The sequence below is a fragment of the Papio anubis genome, chromosome 2 (genome assembly GCF_008728515.1).
Source record: "Papio anubis isolate 15944 chromosome 2, Panubis1.0, whole genome shotgun sequence".
Lineage (NCBI taxonomy): Eukaryota > Metazoa > Chordata > Mammalia > Primates > Cercopithecidae > Papio > Papio anubis.
Genome location: NC_044977.1, coordinates 184058274 through 184074708, shown reverse-complemented (window position 1 = coordinate 184074708; position 16435 = coordinate 184058274). Strand labels below are relative to the sequence as shown.

At 42.4% G+C, this 16435-nt stretch overlaps 1 long non-coding RNA gene across 1 annotated transcript; it reads left to right on the top strand.

Annotated features, from left to right (window-relative positions):
- The first annotated feature begins 563 nt into the window (after positions 1–563).
- LOC103882466 lies at positions 564–14785 on the top strand. Its single transcript, XR_002520623.2, has 3 exons — positions 564–1563; positions 5517–5615; positions 14759–14785. It is a non-coding gene; the product is annotated as an uncharacterized LOC103882466 (long non-coding RNA).
- Positions 14786–16435: the final 1650 nt, after the last annotated feature.

Genomic DNA, 16435 nt, shown 5'->3' with positions numbered 1-16435 from the left:
CCTGTCTTCCTTCCTCCTACAATTGCAGGGGGTGCCCCAAACATTTGCAGGCATGAATGCAGTGAGGCAAATAGTTGTTCATAGGAACAATTTCCCTTGGAGTCTTTCACAGACACCTGGAGCAAACTGGTGCTCAGGGGCACACGGTTCCAGTTAAAAGAAACAGAAAACTTTGGGAGGCCGAGGCGGGCGGATCATGAGGTCAGGAGATCGAGACCATCCTGGCTAACACGGTGAAACCCCGTCTCTACTAAAAAATACAAAAAACTAGCCGGGTGAGGTGGCGGCGCCTGTAGTCCCAGCTACTCGGGAGGCTGAGGCAGGAGAATGGCGTAAACCCGGGAGGCGGAGCTTACAGTGAGCTGAGATCTGGCCACTGCACTCCAGCCTGGGTAACAGAGTGAGACTCCGTCTCAAAAAAAAAGGGAACAGAAAACTTCACAGGCTTTCCATTTGTCCTCTGGAAAAAAGCAGAAAGCCTCAAAGATTGTTCTAATGTTTGGACTTCAAGTTCACAGCAGTCAGCTGTAACTCAGAGGCCGTGTGCTCAAGCCATGAAGATGCCTGGAACTGAGAAGACAAGAGATCAGGTTGGCAGAGCCTTATACTGGATATTTTGTACTTTTGATTTAGGAAACCATTTATGGAGCATCCACTGGGTACCAAGCACTGTGCTAGCAGCTTTGCATATATTATATCTAATCCTTCCAAAGACTCCACAAAGTAAGTGTTCTTTTCATTTTAGAGGTGAGGAAAGAGGAACACCAGCTATGACCCTCATCTTCAAGACTTTTGGCCCTTGCTAAGTTAGTAGAGTACAGCCTGAGTAATCTTGGTTTTGCAAGGTGTCAGAACTAAAAGGGATATTAGAGCTCATGTCTACCTTTTGAGGATAATGGTGAAAAAAAATCCAAAGCCAGAAATGTAAATTAATTTGCCCAGGGACACAGAGCAGAGCTGACACATCCACTCAGACCTCTGGGCCTGCATGTGGACCAGTCTTTTCTTTTCCATGTAACAGCAGGAGAACAAAGAGATTAAATTGCCATCTGGGGTGGATGGAACAAATGTCAAGGCCTGCCCTGGCTCTCTCTATAAGCAATGATTACCACAGACATGGCAGTTTTCAAAGGGCTTCTCACTTGATCTGCTCACCATCCCTTAAAAACTAGGGAAAGGGAACCTTTGAAGTTATGGAAGATAAAGTGACTTGCCAATGTACAATGATAAAAATGTGCGTCTATGTCTGTAAAATATGTTAAGCTCCTTAGAAGAAAGGTGAAGGAAGAGAGCAAACGGTTTTGGCATTTTCTTATTTTAATCATCTTGTGATCTAAGTTGTTTGACATTGCTAAATCATCCTTTCAAAATAGTGACACTTGTTTCTCTCCCTCTTTGATTTTTCTCCAAACGGCTTGGGGTTCCAGAGGACAGCTCTTCTAGAAATGTCCCCGTCTTATCTCACAAAGCCTGCAGGAAGTGTATAGTCTACAATCACAGCCATAACATAAACACCAGTCTTTCTGAACCACGTGCAGCATTGCCCGGTTCTGGCTATCGGAAGTGAGAAATGGCTACATGTTCTGGGGTGTGACGGCAGCACCGTGTGCAGGGTGCTTACCAAGCATTAGGGCCGAAAGGGATCTAAGACTCCTTCAAACTCTTATTTTCTGAATCAATTTTTACCTGTTTTTCTTCTGACCACTGGTCCTGATAAATTTTCAGATAGTAAACCTTTTGGTATAGTGGGAATCAAAGTCATTTGCAAAGCATAGAATAAGTGGTTTAGATGCTCAGGTATATTTTTCACTTTGAATGTTCCTTCTGAGTCAGTTTTGTTTATGTATCAAAATAATAAAATAATGCATTAAAGCCATGTTTCTAAGTCGAATGAAATATAAGATCTATGCGTGTTTAAGGGTGTCTCCAAGCTAGCCTTAGTCATGCTCCCTACACTTCAGCCACTGGATGGCTTGCTGATTCCTGAATAGAGCATGTTAATTCCCACTTAAAATAATACTAACAACTTCTTCAGTTTGATATCAGTGCTTTTCACTCTTACCATAAAGAATTCTAAGCTAGGCATTTCCTGAATTTAGTTAAACCTATCATGTTCATGATCTCACCTATCCCTAAAATGGACTTACAAAATAGATAGGGAAGAAATGTTTACTTCCATTTCACAGATGAAGATACTGAGGCTCAGATGAAATGGCCACCAGCTCAAGGTCACATGGTATTCTAGCTAGAAGAACAATGGGTCTTCTGAATTCCACTCTAGAATTCCTTCCTCTATATTGTTGGGATTAGTGTTTAACTCTCCCAGATTTGGATTGTATGTTTGGTCACTGATACGTCCCCTCAAGATAGGTGAAAGCACCTGGTTGCTTCTTGCAGGGGTAATGACCACATACCTCCTGCATCCCTGCACTTCCCCACCTTGATTCATGCTGTTCTCTCTGCTGGGAATTCTCTCTCTTCTCCTCTGAATGGTCAACTCCTCCTAATTCAATTTTAGGCCAAGTGAAATCACACCCTTTGATTAGTTTTCTTTCATGTGTTGCCGTAGTGCTGTGCATGCTTCTGCTACAGCACATCAGTGGGTACCAAGCTGTAGCCAGGTGTCTCTCACGAAGTCACAGAAGGGAGGGAATTCAGTGACAAACTAGAGGAAATTCTTGTTGAGATCCAGGAACAGTCTTTGTTTTGATATTTTTATCACTTACCACAGTGCCTGGAATGTAGTAGATATTTTTTGACTAAAAGTTGCTCAGGGCCTGAAAATTAGGCTGCTCCTAAAAAGAAATGAGATAGCAGGCAAAGAGTTATATAACAAAAATGGAAACTAGGATCTTAGGCTTCAGGTTTCAGAGTGGATTTCTTGAGGCATTGGATAACTTCCTACAGTTCTGTGAATCATGAGATGGTTATGAACTCTTTGGAGCTGAAGGGACTCTTGGATCCTTTTTGTAAGATGGGTCTACTGGCATTTCCTGTTCTGAGTGAGCATGAGCTCCTCAGCTAATGCCTTGAGAGTTGAATGTTGGTTTACCATGTACTGTTGCCTTAGACCAGATTTTTCCTTTAATGAAGTGTCAAAAACAACTTTAGATGGAGAAAATGAATTGAGTGGGGGAAAAAGTCCATGAGTCCCAGAATAACCTCCAGTTTGCTAATGATTTATCCTGTTCTATTGCTAATTTTGCAATTAAGCAAGAGTACTTTATATGCTTGAATGACCCATGGATTGTATCTTAATCAAATTAATGTGTCTACAACATAAGACTGATTCAGTGTTCAACTATTAGAATGACAAATGATACAAAAACCTCAATTTTTTTCTCTCCTTTCTCTCTCTTCTCCCCACAAAACCCTCTATCATGAAAGGTCAACTGACTGAAAGCCTGTTGTTTTGATGGCTAACATGAGATCTTATTGGTTAAAAAAGTGAGAAGGCTGGCTACCGCCCCTCACCCCACTTCAAACCAACTGTATGTGTATGTGTGACTATGTTTGTAAGTTTGGATTTAAAAAATTGTGGTTAATTCTTCTTGTTGTGTACTTCCTGCCACTGACATTTGTTGCTGTTGCTGTGTAGTGAGGTTGAGGCTGGGTGGGAGAAATCAGATACAAATGACCTATATATTTATTCCCCAATTTTGACTACCTCTCTCAACCTCTATTCTTGGAAAACCTGGAAAGTAGAAAAAGATGGCCAGGAATGCCAGCTAGAAATTGCATTGCCCTGAACCAACCCCCGATGACTTTGGGTCATCTTAGTTGATAAGACATTTGAAAAAATATGACTCTGCTTAATAAAATGATATACTGTTTTTTAAGATTATAAATCACAAGTAATGATTTTTTTTTTAGAAATAGGCCCTTGTGGTTTGAGTTAAGGTAACTGGGATTTAAGCCTCCCTAGGCTCTATTCAATCATCTTTTACAGTAACTTCAGTAAATAGTGTCTCACCCTTGTCCAATCCATTTCCACAATTAGTGAGGTACATTTTAAAAAATGTTAATTAGATCACAACTCTTCCCTGTTTAAAACTCTTTGATGGGGTGGGCGCGGTGGCTCACGTGTACAATACAGCACTTTGGGAGGCTGAGGCGGGTGAATCACGAGGTCAAGAGATCGAGACCATCCTGGCCAACATGGTGAAACCCCATCTCTACTAAAAAAAAAAAAAAGAAAAATTAGCCCAGTGTGGTGGCGGGCACCTGTAGTCCCAGCTACTTGGGAGGCTGAGGCAGAAGAATCGCTTGAACCTGGGAGGCGGAAGTTGCAGTGAGCTGAGATAGCACCACTGCACTCCAGCCTGGTGACAAGAGTGAAACTCCATCTCAAAAAAACAAAACAAACAAACAAACAAGAACTCTTTGATGGCTTCTCACTGTACTTAGCACTTAGAATCAAGTTAAAGTTCTTGCCATGGCTTAGAAGGCCACACAGTCTGCCCCTGCCTTTCCCCTTGACCCCCTCCTTTGCCCTTCCTCTTCTATTCTGGCCACCCACTTTCCAGCCTCGGGACCTTCAGACTGGTCTTGATGCCTGCTTGCCTCTCGCTTTTTTTTTTCTGGTTCACGGCATAAGGATCACTCCTTCGGAAAGGACTGATTGGGCCCACCATGTAGATTAGGCCATCCCTTCTGTTACGTTTCTTTACACTATCGTATACTTTTTCTCTTATCACAAATCATAATTTGTGATTTTAGATATATTTCTCTGCTTATTTTTTATTTTATGTCTGTTTGCTCACTAGCCCATAAGCTTTACGTTTGCTTTGTTTGCCTTGGTATCCAGTTCTGGGTATAGAGGAGGAGCTTAATGAATATTTATTGAAAGAAAGAATGGGCAACTCATTGACTTTCATAATACTTAAAATTCCTCAGCCATAATATGGAAATAGTCTTGTCATCATTATTCTACAGCTAGCTATGGAATTCATTGTGATATCTGTTTCACACTGAACTTTGAGATGTTGGGATATCAACTGGCTATGGAAGGAACGTGAGACAGATAGTTGTTTGTTTTTTCTTTCTCCCCTCCATTCAAAGTTCAGTAGCTCACGCAGTAGGGATTAGACACAGCCCCTGTTCTTCAACCCATGAAGAACATGAAGGGGAACCACTCCATTGTGGCATCTCCCCTGCCATAACTCCGTTAGTCATTGGCTCTGCCATTAACAAGCCAGGTAAATGATGAAGGAACACTTAACGCTTTTAAGTCAACAGTTGAAGACTTACTCCTCACCATCTACATCTTCTTTAGAAATTTTTTATTATCTAAATAACCTTGGAGAGATTTAAAAAATGCTCAAAAGTTGTTAGAGAAGATACTAAATGCGAAATTCCACTGTTCTCCCAATCCTTTATCAAAAAGCTCAAGGCCCAGTCCCTCTGCTTTCTGGGTGGCCTTCTCTTTGCTTATTTCCTCCGAGCCTTCAGATATCAGAGCCCAGAATTTCTCCAGATATATTCTCTTAGAACCCATAGCTCTGATTTCTTTCTAGCTCAAGAATTTTTTCCGGGGTCGACACAGAAACCTGCAGGGAGGTAAGAACAAGAAGAGTCAAAGGAGCAAAAGAAGCTGCAAGTCTTTAGGAAAGCCAGTGAGTATCTCCGAACTTTGATTTATCTGTAAAATCAAAGTTTCATATACCAACCATATCAGGGCATTTAAAACTAAACTGAATTACAAATGTCATAGTATTTTTTACAGGGTGATACTCAATGTTCAATAAACATCAGCTGATTATTTCTATCACTTGCACTTCTTCCTGCTCTTCTTTGGCCAATCCAGAATGCATGTGACTCAGCCCAAGACGGGAGAAGACTATCACTTACAGTTGAACCACCTGGTTGTTAAAGAAATGAATTGAGTTTAGGTGCTCAGTTGGCTAGAAGCATTGATCTCACACCAGATTTTCCATCTCAGCTCTGTATGTGTGCTAGATTTTAAAATTCCAGTATGTGGAGGGGTTTTAATAATAAGCAAATTCAACCTCCCCCACTCATTCATAACTAGAAATCTAGTAGACAAAGAGTCTTTGATTGGAACCATCCCACTGTCTTGTTTTGCATACACACTCCATCTCTACTTCCCAAGGGAAGAAAACCCTAGAAAGAATGTGAGATTAACAGAAGAAAAACAAAGATGTCACCCAACTACTGGCAAATCCCACCATCAAAACAAAACTTTAAGCTTTTGCAATATTGGGTCTGAGAAAAATGGTTGGGTCCTCATTCAGGAAGTTTTTTTTTTTTTTTTTTTTTTTCCCCCTGAAAACAGAGGATCCCTGACCCTCAAGAAGCTAAGTGGATGAAAGATCTAGAAAAGATACTCATAGAAGATTGAGGATCCGCCTTGGACAATATGATGTTTGCCTGGGAAACATGGCTAGGCTGGTAACACCTTAGATACAGAGTTGGAAGAGTGTTTCAGGTAGAGAAGCCAGCATGTGCAAAGGCCTCAGGTGAAAGAGTATTAAGCTGGGTAGAGGACTGAAGGAAGTTAGGTTGGGATGGATTAGGGGATCGTAGATGGGGATGCGTCAGAGAGGGTGGCAGGAGCCAGCCCATGAACATCTGGGAAGCTAAATAAAAGGATTAAGCTTTACTTTGTAACTAAAAAGTGTTTTGATCAAGAAGTGATCACAATCAGCAATGCTAAGTGCTGGGTGTGGCGTGTCTAGATGAAGAAGAGGAAGGTGGCCTGGACTCAGGCAGTGGCGATTGAGAAGGAGAAAGGAAAAGAGATCAGAAGATTTTTAGATGGAACATTAATGGGACTTAGCAATGGGTTGGATGGGCCATGCCTGAGGAGGAGGGAGCTGTTGAGGATGATAACCCAGGAGTTTTGTGGGGGTACTGAGTACCATTCAGGGAGAAGGGAACACAGGGGCAAGAAGCAGGTGTTGGCAGACAGGTGGTGTGTTTAGTGTGTGAGCCAGGTTGGGAGGTCTAGTTAGTAGACTAGTAGTAGTAGTGGTAGTAGTTAGTATTCTATTAATAGTAGTAGTAGTTATAGTAGTAGTAGCAGTTGTTAGTAGTTTAGTACTGTGGAGATAAAGATTTGAGGGTTATCAGCATACAGACAATTGTTTTTCAAATTATTCTTCAGGTACATCCTATACCAGACCCACCTGCGCTACTCAATAAACATGGAGATTACCTGGGGAGGATGGGATAATGGCTAAAGAGTTGTTAAACGTTTTACCTGTGAAATGAGCATAGGAAATATAAATTTGAACATTCTCTAAAAGTAATGGCCACTTAAGTAATGGTGTCTGAATATTCCTGATGTAGAGTGATGGCAAAATGCTGCTGGAGAAGCAGGAAGTATTCCTTTTATTTCTTCTTTTCTCTCCTTCTTTTTTTCTTGTTATCCATTCCACACCCTTTGCCTCCAGCATACACTAATTCTGTTTGTTTTGTTTCTTGGGAGGAATGGTACAAATGAGGCCCAGCCCCGTTCTTTTTTCTTTCATGTTTTCTTCTTCTTTTTTTAGTCTAATTCGGGACAAAAAAAGCTTTCATCGAAAGAGCAGATGTCATAAGCTTTGGTCTTTTGTGGTGGTTTTATTTTATTTTATTAAAAAAAAATCCTCCTGCAGATGAGGCTCATTTAAACATAATGAGGAGGCAACAAAGGCGTCGCACAGAGGAGCTTCAGATTCGGTTTGACTCAGGGGAGGGAGACCAAACAAGGAGATGTCCTGTCCATTTGGCTTCCCTCTATAGGGCCCAGAGCAGCTGCATTTCAGATGCAAATGGGAAATGCAGGAGGTGGGGAGGGGGAGGGTGTGGAAATGCCCAGGAAGCTGGTGTGCAGGTGTTAAGGATTCCAGGCATCGCTGCAACAACAGGCTCTGAAAACACAGAGCTCCCAGACAGAACGGGCTTGAGAGTGCTTGCTTGGAGGGCTCAAGTGGACCCGCAGCTGCACTGGACATTCCTTTTTGTGGTCATCAATGGGCCCTGTATTGAAAATATGAGAGCGAGCAACTGGCACGTTCAGAGAAAGGAAACGCTTTGGAAATTGAGCAAACGCTAGGCTAAAGGGGCCACCCTTTGGCTGCCCTGATTACTTAAATCAAGTAATTTAAGTGCATGCGTAAAAACAGATACTCGATACAGGATCCTGTGACTCCTGGGGTTGGTAGGAATCCATGGAATCATCAAGCCCTTCTCTCTCATTCTATGGCGAGAAAACATGCTCCAAGGGGCGGAGCGATTTGCCCCAGGTCACACAGTGGGTTAGTGAGACAGAGAACACAGAATGGGCAACAGTGACATTGATTGAGCCCTCTCTGTCCTAGACACTATTCAACATTATAATTTTTCAAAATGATTTACCCAGCAGACTTATGAACTAAGTTTTTTATTTCCAGTTTTTAGTATGGGGAAATTGAGGCTTTAGTAAATTTAAAACTTGTTCCTCAAAATACAGTTAGATAGAAGGAATAAGTTCTAGTATTCAAGAGTACAGTAGGATAATCATAGTTAGCAATATTTTTTGTATATTTCAAAATAGCTAGGAAAGAAGAGTTATAATGTTCCTAACACAAAGAAAAGATAAATAATGTAGGTGATGAATATTCCAGTTATTCTAACTTGATCATTATACATTGTATGCATGTATCAAAATATCACAGGTATGCTCAGAATATGTACAAGTATTACCTATCGGTTTTGGAAACCTCATAAAAAATAAAATAATAATAAAATAATAAAAATATAAATAAAATAAAAATAATAAAAAATAATACAATTTGTCCCAAGTCAAAAAGCTAATAAGTGATAGTCAGGATGTGAATCTAGGTATGTATGTTTTATTTCAAAACTCGTGCTTTTTTCTTTCATTACACTTCATTCCTGACTCATAGGCAGTGTTTTCCTCTCAAACACAAACACACACACACGAAAATATTGATTCATATATGTCCATAGTTTCATATTGTACATATGAAAATATTATTTCTCTTTCCATATATGTAAAACGTACTAAAATGCATATATATTAAAACCATGAAATGTGACACATTTTCCTTCAGACACAAATATACTACAGCACTGTCTAATACACCTGTGAAATTGTTATTTATGGCTTTTCATGTAATATGTATTCAATAACTATTTGATTTTGAATTGTTCCTTTTTATTGGAAAAGGAGCTCTTCATTAAAGACAGAAACTACTGTCCACCAACATTATTATTTCTGTGACTTCTACACATTTGCATTGTGCCTGTGTTTATGAGGTGCATTTGCATGCATTAATTCATACTTACTGAATTAATTAGGTAATTAGTTGGCAGTACCTATGTAAGAAAAGAGTAAGTGGGGCCACTAGTCCCATCTTATAGATGAGAAAACTGAGGCTCATGGAAGCTCATCAGTTTTCCCACACAAGCTTGGATGATCAACTCAGGTTGTCTCGTGCCAGCGTATTGGCAGAAGCTGTTCAGTGAGGACCACGCTGATGATAGAGATCAGAGGGAGAGAGTCGTGAGAACACAGGTGCACTTATTTCCCTGCTGAAGGATGCTGTGGTCCAATGTGCAGAACTCCAGATTTGCAGACAGACAACCTGACACCCTGTGGGTGTGTGAGTGTATGGGTGATGCTGGGAGGTGCGGGGATCACAGAGATTGTGACCTTGGTGAGGTCTGTGTGGGTGGTTTTCTTTGCACAAATGTGTCACCCTGTGTGTCTGCCTGAGGACTATGCCAATGCTCATATGAATGCGTGCAAATGAGCACCCATATGGTGAATGATACCCCCGATTGTGCTGGTGATATGGCCAGAGTCCTGGGTTTTTTGGATCCTTATGTAGTGCACTGGCTTTGAGTAGTTTTGTGATGTCAACCTGAGCTTCTGAGATCAGCCTTTCTTCAGTGTCAATGGACTTAGAGTTCCACTCTTTCCTTGAGAAAAAATAACCCAGCAATATCTCCTACTACTTAGAGGGTCAGGAGTGTGACATGTATATTTGAAGAATGATACAGTATAAAATCAGAGGCTGCTAGGGTTTTAAGGCACCTAGATCCGATACATATTTTACAGATGAAAACACTGGAGACCAGAGGAAAAAATGGCTTGATTTATTACTTTGTGCCTGTTTTTGATATTTCATGTATTCAACAAACATTTGTTGAGTAGGTATTCTGTGGAAGGACCTGCCTTCAAGGATCTCTCAGTCTAGTGTAAAGAAGCATGCATAAACAGGCAGTCACAATGCCAGTCGGTGGGGCAAGTGGGCATCTGAGAGGGCCACACGGCAGAGACAGCATCTGAGCCCAATCTGGAAATACATGCAGTCTTGCCCAAGGTGGAGAAGTGTGTACCTGTGAGAAGGAGTGGCATGTTCAGAGACCCAGAGGTGGGAAGCGTGAGATGTGATCAAAGGACTTTTGAGAGCTGGCTGAAATGGAGGGTGTGTCTCTGTATGTATGAGTTTATGGGGTGGGGTCAGCAGGCAAAGCCAGAAGGTGAGGAGGTGCTGAATCACAAAAGGCTTTATACACCAGATGAAGGAGTCTCGACTGCTCTGTAGAAACTGGGAAAACCTTGAAGGATGTTAAGCAGAGGGATAACAGGATTATAAATTAGTTTTGCACATACCATTCTGTGCTCAGTCTAGAAAATGGACTGGGGTGATCCTGCAAGCAGGGAGACTGGTCTAACCTTGCTGCATGTGCAATATTTGGGGATTTTAAAGTGGTGGTGTGGGTGGAAAAGATAGTCTGGAGTCATGGAGAGAGGCCCAGGCTGGGAATCAGGTGGCTGTCAGGATTAGAATCCATGCACGCTGATCTCAGTCATATGGGATACTTCTTAAAAAATGGTCCATCAAAAGTGGCATTCAAATGTGTCCTAGTGCCTGGTCTGAAAGGCTCCAGAGGACAGAGAATGCTCAGCATTTGTTCTGGAAGACCTCCCTGGGTAGGCAGGGAGTTCCCCACGAGGTGAGGTGGAGGGAGTCATGGAGAAGCACTCAGGCCCCTGTTCACTTGCACCATGTCAGAGCCAGGAATCCACTAGGGCCAACCCCTTTTTATTTTGGAGCCATCCTTCATCAGATATCGTGTTCACTCACTTCCTCTTCAGCCCCCACCCCGTTCCTACCACCACCACCTCCTTGCCTTAGTCACTGGAGCTGAGTCATTCTTCGAGCCTATTCCTGTCTCCTTCCCCTGTGTCGGGGTGAAAGGGTTTGAGTAGGAGCCACTGGGCATGGGCATTCCCATCTCCTGGCCAGTCTCTGTGACTTCAGGAAAGAAGAGAGAAAAGGAGCTGATGTAGCCTGGGTACCTCCTGTGTGCCACGCCAATGCCAGACTCATCAACATCTATGTCTTGTCACAATTGTCTTACGTAGTGGTGTTATCTTCAGATGGGGAACATGAGGCTCAGTGAGGTTCAGTCATTTTCCCAAGGCCACACAGCAGGTAGACCTGAAGGATTTCAAAGTTTACACTATTTCCAATACATTACTTTGCCTCTTTACATCATCTCTGGGAAAGGATGGCATTTGATTCAACTCATAGTTTAGTGCCTACTATGTGCAACACACTGTACCAGAGTGGTTAATAGAGGGCTCCTGCCGTCAAGGAGCTCAACATCTCATGATGGAAGTCTTTGATCCTTTGATTTATTCACTCAGTATTATTTGAGTACCATCTACAGGCAGAGCCCCCTTGGGGGATGTGGAGATAAATAATCCAGGATCTCAGCCCTGGCACGCAATAGCACTGAGCACAGGGTGCTGTGGTAAAAAAGGGGAAAGGATATTTAATAGTCTATGAAGAATTCAAGGAAGACATTGCAGAGCTACTTTTAGACTGACATTGAAGAGTGAGTGTTTTGATAGACAAAGAATCTGGGGCAGGAAAACCGGCGCTGTAGAAACTATAAGCACGCTGAAGGGAAGTACAGGAAAAGTCAGGCATAAATAGAGAGTGGGAGTGGCTGGCAGATGACGGGTAGTTGTTGAGTAGTTGAAAGAAGCTTTGAAAGCCCTACTCACAAGAGAGAAGTCTTGAACAGTTGCTCGTTCTTCTGTTGACCCGTTGGCTCTTCATTGCATGCTTCCTCTACACTGGGTGCTGGGCGAAGTGTTGGGGTACAATGGAGGCTGAAAAGTACCTGGCTAAAAAGCCAGGCATGATGGTTCATGCCTGTAATCTCAGCACTTTGGCAGGCCAAGGCAGACGGATCACCTGAGGTTGGGAGTTCGAGACTAGCCTGACCAACATGGAGAAATCCTGTCTCTGCTAAAAATAGAAAAAAAAAAAAAAAAAAAAAAAAAGCTGGTTGTTGTAGCACATGCCTGTAATCCCAGCAACTCAGGAGGCTGAGACAGGAGAATCACTTGGACCTGGGAGACGGAGGTTGTGGTGAGCCAAGATCACACCGTTGCACTCTGGCCTGCATAAAAAAAGCGAAACTCTGTCTCAAAAAAAAAAAAAAAAAAAAAAAATTACCGATAATCCCCAACATCAAGGTGGTCAAAAATTCGGATGGCCACAGTTCAATGGATGCTTGCAAACTGGGATAGTGTTGAGAAGGAAAGACAGATGGTGTGAGAGGCCACAGAACAGGAGGGATTGTTTTAGGGGGAGTGTTGATGGTAAGGAAGGGGTTACTTGAAGAAACTGCATTTAAGCTAAATCTGATCAATGAATAGGAGTAATTACATCAAGTGTGAGTGTGAGTGTGTGTGTGTGTGTACGTGTTTGTGTGTTGAGAGAGTGGCTGGGATAGGGGATAGGGACAGGGAATACTGCCCCAGAAGGGTGCTGTTAACAAAGAGAAGACAGTTGATATAACAAACATTCTAGTAAAATAACAGCGTAGGGTGGCCTGGAAACTGGTGGCACCTTGCCGGGTTCCCTGAATTCAATTATCGAGGCCATGCCTTTGTGTTCATCCCAGGAAACAGCTGCTAAGCCCTGGTCTCAGAGCTTTCACTGACTCCCACTTCTGGATTTTGCTGTGTGACTAGGATGTTTGTTCCTCAGAGTCTTCATCTGTAGAGTGGAATAGAACACACTTCTGTGCCTTTCAGAATACTGAGTCTAATAAAAAGTGACAAGATACAAGTTGTCTATAGACATTCATTCAACAATTTGGAGTTGATGTTTAGAGTGAGAGAGGAGTTTTGAAGCTTTAATTACACACACACACACACACACATATACACACACACACACAGCCCAGGACTTAATATTGTCAGCCTCTAGTAGACAGATGTGGGTATTCATTTCCATACTCACATATCTCTAAATAAAGAGTTGGGCTTTGAAGAGCTGCAGGGCACTGACACCATCAGTCTGCTCCTTGGGATGCTCCTGAAAAGAGAAAACTGCCTTCATTTTCTCTCTCTCTTTTTTTTTTTTTTTGGAGACAGAGTCTTGCTCTGCTGCCCCCAGGCTAGAGTGCAGTGGCATGATCTCGGCTTACTGCAACCTCTGCCTCCCTAGTACCAGTGATTCTCCTGCCTCAGCCTCCTGAGTAGCTGGGATTGCAGGCACCTGCCACCGTGCCTGGCTAATTTTTGTATTTTTAGTAGAGACAGGGTTTCACCATCTTGGCCAGGCTGGTCTCGAACTCCTGACCTTGTGATGGACTCGCCTTGGCCTCCCAAAGTGTTGGGATTTCAGGCGTGAGGCATAGTGTCCAGCCCATTTTTTTTCTTGATTTGTAGCACCCTTTTTCTTCGTGGGGCTACAAAGGGGTTTCAGTTTGGAGCCAAAGTGCATCAGACACAAGCATTAGTGTGTGAACTGAGACTAGGGTCCAGATTTCCACAGCACTGAACTGCCACTTTCTGGGAGCCAAAGCCCTGGCAGTTTTCCTATTTGTTGTACAAGAGCCTAAGAATGCTCAGACTCTGTAACCTTCAGAGACAAATGAGAAAACGTTTCCATGTTATTTGATAAGTTCCTATCCCTGAGAGCTTGACAGCCTGACAGAATGTCACTGTGCTGTAGGAACAAGTGTCCTGAAGTTGGAGCATAGCATTTTGATTTCTAGCTTTGGTTCTGCCATAGGCTGTGTGACCTTGGACATGGTCACATCCACAATCTGAGGCCCTGCTTCCCCATATCTAAAGCAAGGTGGGTGGTACATGATTTTTGAGTCTTTTGTAGCCTTGACATGCTATGCTCCTAGGCCATGAAACTCTCCCAGAAGGACACTGGGTGGCATTTAAGCTGGCCTTGGCCTACCAGTTGCCTGTGTTTATCGTCTGGAAGAGCCTTCTCTCTTTCTTGCTGGTGTTCTGTCACCTAAAACCCAACTACAAACAAGTTTTCTCCACAACACTTTCAGTACCAGCATTTCATAGATGATTTCTACATAGTTTCAAGATTTTCTGTTGAGAAAGGCCCAGTGGCTCTAAACTGATGTCAAATTATATTTGATGCATAATACAGGCAGTGTAGTGTTCAATTAGTACAGGCTAAGAGAAAGGTGATGAATAGCATGATCAAAAGTAGCTGGGGTGGAGATGGACAGAGGGATTGATTTGGTCCAAACATCCAATCATTAGAGCTTTGTCTTTCTACTATCAAAGAGTATTTCTACCATCCAATACTCTCCTTCCAAGTTTCTAGCTAAGAACAAATTTGCCTGAACAGATAAGAGTTTGCTTGTGAAACTTAATGTTTTTCTTTTCAAGATATTCACCAAGATGTGTGCAAATGTATGTATGCATATAGCTTATATTCAATATATATATATATTTTTTTAGATGGAGTCTCTGTCGCCCAGACTGGAGTACAGTGGCACGATCTCGGCTCACTGCAACCTCCATCTCCTGGGTTCAAGCAATTCTCCTGCCATAGCCTCCTGAGTAGCTAATGATTTGATTTTTTAACATCACCTGATTTTGATTATGTCTATGATTCCTGTGATTGGTCCAGACCAGGGAAGGAAAGTGACAAAAACCTTAATGCTTAAGAAAGCCTTTTATAGAGGGCTTTTCTGATCTCTCCTCTACTGAAGACTTTTAGAAAATAAGAAAGTAGACATCATCCTCCCAACTTAAATCAAGGCAACCCCAATTCATGTCACTTCGTTGGATGCTCATGATAACTCTGTAAGGTAGATAGGCCTGGATGAGGAAACAGAGACTCCGAAAGTCACCCAGTTAGCAGGTTGCCGCACTAGACTCCAACTGCTACCTTAAAAAAAATATGTAGTTGTGTAAGTCTCATGAGAGCATGCGCAGTATTAATACAATTTGTAGATGAGGAAACAAATCTCCAAAGCATTCCCTGGTTTGTGCTTTGGCCTGGCTGTGCTGGGGACTTGGACACATTCCCATCACACTGTGGTGCTTCTGTCTGCTCCATCATGAATGTTACCATTCTGGTGAGACAGTTTTACTCACGGCTTACACATCTGTCATTCTCTGTCCCTTTGAAAACCCATTTCATGGTCCAGTAGAGCAGAGTTTCATCCAACAGCACTATTGACGTGGTGGTTTCAAAGTGCAGTGCCCACCCCTTGGCTGGGCTTGGGGCAGTAATGTTTAACAGTCTGGTAGTTAAATTAGAAACAATAATAACACAATAGTCAGGTTTGGTTCTAACACACGAATGAGTCCCAACCCTCTAGCTGTAACTGAAATAGGTAGAAGGGGAGGAATGGATTTAGGATTCTTCTGTAGGATTCCTGATCTGTTCTTCTGCGGCCAGACAGAGCAAGAAAACCCATGGGACTATGGACCACAACACAACCCCATGATTGGAAAAACTCGTGTTTTACAGACCACCTCTCAAGACTCAACGCTGACAGGCTGGAAATAAACTAGAATAATTAATTCTAAAATAGTCACGAAGACAAATCTTCCTTCCAATTCAATGCAAAGGTCTGGATTGGCTTAATGTCTGGAGTGTGTGCTATTTGACTATTTCTACTAAACATTAATTAAATAATCCACCTAGCTCTGGCCCCCAGAGTTCCAGGGTCCCCAGAAGTGGAATGTCCTAACTGGTATCTCTCCCTTTCCAAGTTAGCCCTAGGATGAGTGCCCCACTGAGATGAGGTAGTGGGCTTTCAGCATTCAGTAGCCTCCAATGCTCCAACCAGAGCAACTTGGTTTGCGGTTCACCTCAGGACAATGCAAACTGAGCTATGCATTTACTGTAATTCTAATCAGATGATTCTATAATTGGAAGAGCACCAGTGGCATTCTGTCTTTGGAGTCTTTTCCATTAAGCAACTGAACAAGGGCCAGGGGACCTTTACTTGTCCCAAATGCAGATTACGATAGAGACTCTGAGATCTGGATACTATGTTCCATTCTATAATAGGATCAAGTTCTCAATTTTTTCTTGGTAAGATTATAAAATGTGTATAGCAGTCATTTCACCCATACTTTCAATAAATTCTGACCAACTGCTCTCCTAACAATGAAAACAAA